The sequence below is a fragment of the Arachis ipaensis genome, chromosome B6, assembly GCF_059453495.1.
Source record: "Arachis ipaensis isolate K30076 ecotype BB chromosome B6, ASM5945349v1, whole genome shotgun sequence".
Classification (NCBI taxonomy): domain Eukaryota; kingdom Viridiplantae; phylum Streptophyta; class Magnoliopsida; order Fabales; family Fabaceae; genus Arachis; species Arachis ipaensis.
This window is the reverse complement of record NC_142441.1, coordinates 12,595,333-12,599,078: the sequence shown is the minus strand read 5'-3', so window position 1 is coordinate 12,599,078 and position 3,746 is coordinate 12,595,333. Positions and strand designations below refer to the sequence as shown.

Below are 3,746 nucleotides of genomic sequence, written 5' to 3'. Positions count from 1 at the left end.
AAGGACTCTGAAGAGGAAACTAAGAGAAGCTAAATTACAACAATCCAGAGACAACCTTATTGAAAATTTCGAACAAGTAAAGGAGATGGCAGCCGAACCCAACAACAATAATGCAAGGAGAATGCTTGGTGACTTTACTGCACCAAATTCCAATTTACATGGAAGAAGCATCTCCATTCCTGCCATTGGAGCAAACAACTTTGAGCTGAAACCTCAATTAGTTTCTCTGATGCAGCAGAACTGCAAGTTTCATGGACTTCCATCTGAAGATCCTTTTCAGTTCTTAACTGAATTCTTGCAGATATGTGATATTGTTAAGACTAATGGAGTAAGATCCTGAAGTCTACAGGCTCATGCTTTTCCCTTTTGCTGTAAGAGACAGAGCTAGAATATGGTTGGACTATCAACCTAAGGATAGCCTGAACTCTTGGGATAAGCTGGTCAAGGCTTTCCTAGCCAAGTTCTTTCCTCCTCAAAAGCTGAGTAAGCTTAGAGTGGATGTTCAGACCTTCAGACAGAAAGAAGGTGAATCCCTCTATGAAGCTTGGGAGAGATACAAAGGACTGACCAAAAAGTGTCCTTCTGACATGTTTTCAGAATGGACCATCCTGGATATATTCTATGATGGTCTGTCTGAATTAGCTAAAATGTCATTGGATACTTCTACAGGTGGATCCATTCACCTAAAGAAAACGCCTGCAGAAGCTCAAGAACTCATTGACATGGTTGCTAATAACCAATTCATGTACACTTCTGAGAGGAATCCTGTGAGTAATGGGACGCCTATGAAGAAGGGAGTTCTTAAAATTGATACTCTGAATGCCATATTGGCTCAAAACAAAATATTGACTCAGCAAGTCAATATGATTTCTCAGAGTCTGAATGGAATGCAAGCTGCATCCAACAGTACTCAAGAGGCATCTTCTGAAGAAGAAGCTTATGATCCTGAGAACCCTACAATAGCAGAGGTGAATTACTTAGGTGAACCTTATGGAAACACCTATAACTCATCATGGAGAAATCATCCAAATTTCTCATGGAAGGATCAAAAGCCTCAACAAGGCTTTAGTAATGGTGGAAGAAATAGGTTTAACAATAGTAAACCTTTTCCATCATCCACTCAGCAACAGACAGAGAATTCTGAGCAGAATTCATCTAGCTTAGCAAACTTAGTCTCTGATCTATCTAAGGCCACTGTGAGTTTCATGAATGAAACAAGGTCCTCCATTAGAAATTTGGAGGCACAAGTGGGCCAGCTGAGTAAGAACATCACTGAAATCCCTCCCAGTACTCTCTCAAGCAATACAGAAGAAAATCCAAAGAGAGAGTGCAAGGCCATTGATATTACCAAAATGGCCGAACCTGTAAGGGAAGGAGAGGACGTGAATCCCAGTGAGGAAGACCTCCTGGGACGTCCAGTGATCAATAAAGAGCTTTCCTCTGAGGAACCAAAGGAATCTGAGACTCATCTAGAGACCACAGAGATTCCATTAAAACTTCATTATGCCCTTCATGAGCTCTGATGAGTATTCCTCTACTGAAGAGAATGAGGATGTCACTAAAGAGCAAGTTGCCAAGTTCCTTGGTGCAATCATGAAGCTGAATGCCAAATTATTTGGTATTGAGACTTGGGAAGATGAACCTCCCTTGTTCACCAATGAACTAAGTGATCTGGATCAACTGACATTGCCTTAGAAGAAACAGGATCCTGGAAAGTTCATAATACCTTGTACCATAGGCACCATGCTCTTTGAAAAGGCTCTGTGTGACCTTGGTTCAGGGATAAACCTCATGCCCCTCTCTGTAATAGAGAAACTGGGAATCTATGGAGTGCAAGCTGCTAAAATCTCATTAGAGATGGCAGACAATTCAAGAAAACAGGCTTATGGACAAGTAGAGGACATGTTAGTAAAGGTTGAAGGCCTTTACATCCCTGCTGATTTCATAGTCCTAGACACTGGAAAGGAAGAGGATGAATCCATCATCCTAGGAAGGCCTTTCCTAGCCACAGCAAGAGCTGTGATTGATGTGGACAGAGGAGAATTGATCCTTCAATTAAATGAGGACAACCTTGTGTTTACAACTCAAGGATCTCTCTCTGCATCCATGGAGAGGAAGCAGAAAAAGCTTCTCTCAAAGCAGAGTCAACCAAAGCCCCCACAGTCAAACTCTAAGTTTGGTGTTGGGAGGCTACAACCAAACTCTAAGTTTGGTGTCAAACCCCCATATCCAAACTCTAAGTTTGGTGTTGGGAGGTTTCAACAAAGCTCTGCACATCTGTGAGGCTCCATGAGAGCCCACTGTCAAGCTATTAACATTAAAGAAGCGCTTGTTGGGAGGCAACCCAATGTTTATTTATCTAATTTTATTTTTTGTTTTTCATGTTTTCTTAGGTTCATGATCATGTGGAGTCACAAAATAAATGAAAAATTTAGAAACAGAATCAAAAACAGCGGAAGAAAAATCACACCCTGGAGGAAGCACCTGTCTGGCGTTCAATGCCAGAACAGAGCATGGTTCTGGCGCTGAACGCCCAAAATGGGCAGTATCTGGGTACTGAACGCCCAAAATGGGCAGCATCTGGGCGCTGAACGCTAGAATTGCACCCTGGAGAAGAGCTGGCGCTGAACGCCCAGAACAAGCATGGTTCTGGCGTTCAACGCCAGAAATGGGCAACAAATGGGCGTTGAACGCCCAAAATGGGCACCAACCTGGCGCTGAACGCCCAGAGTTGTGTGCAAGGGCATTTTACATGCCTAATTTGGTGCAAGGTTGTAAATCCTTGAACACCTCAGGATCTGTGGACCCCACAGGATCCCCACCTACCTCCACTCACTCTCTTCTCTCTTCTCAATCATCCTCTCTTCCCAATAAACACTCTTCCCCAAAACCCTTCACCTATCACCTCCATCCCTCTTCCCTATTAACCCTTCACCACTCACATCCACCCACTCTTCCCCATAAACCTACCCAATAAACCCCACCTACCTTCAAAATTCAAAATCAATTTTCCACCCAAACCCACCCATATGGCCGACACTTAACCCCCTCCATTCCCTATATATAGCCCTCCATTCTTCCTCATTTTCACACAACACAACCCTCTCTTCTCTTCTTGGCCGAAACACACCTCCCCCCTCTCCTCCATATTTTCTTCTTCTTCTTCATCTATTCTTTCTTCTCTTGCTCAAGGGCGAGCAATATTCTAAGTTTGGTGTGGTAAAAGCATAAGCTTTTTGTGTTTCCATTACCATTGATGGCACCTAAGACCGGAGAATCCTCTAGAAAAGGGAAAGGGAAGACAAAAGCTTCCACCTCCGAGTCATGGGAGATGGAAAGGTTCATCTCCAAAGCCCATCAGGACCACTTCTATGATGTTGTGGCCAAGAAGAAGGTGATCCCCGAGGTCCCTTTCAAGCTCAAGAGAAATGAGTATCCGGAGATCCGACATGAAATCCAAAGAAGAGGTTGGGAAGTTCTAACAAACCCCATCCAACAAGTCGGCATCTTAATGGTTCAAGAGTTCTATGCCAATGCATGGATCACTAAGAACCATGATCAAAGTAAGAACCCGAATCCAAAGAATTATATTACAATGGTTCGGGGGAAATACTTAGATTTTAGTCCGGAAAATGTGAGGTTGGTGTTTAACTTGCCCATGATGCAAGGAGATGAACGCCCCTACACTAGAAGGGTCAACTTTAATCAAAGGTTGGACCAAGTCCTTATGGACATATGTGTGGAAG

The 3,746-nt window shown here is 43.3% G+C and overlaps 1 non-coding gene across 1 annotated transcript; it reads right to left on the bottom strand.

Annotated features, from left to right (window-relative positions):
* Positions 1-485: 485 nt before the first annotated feature.
* On the bottom strand, positions 486-589 carry LOC148554639 (small nucleolar RNA R71). The gene has a single exon (XR_015886877.1). It is a non-coding gene; the product is annotated as a small nucleolar RNA R71 (small nucleolar RNA).
* Between the last annotated feature and the right edge of the window lie 3,157 nt (positions 590-3,746).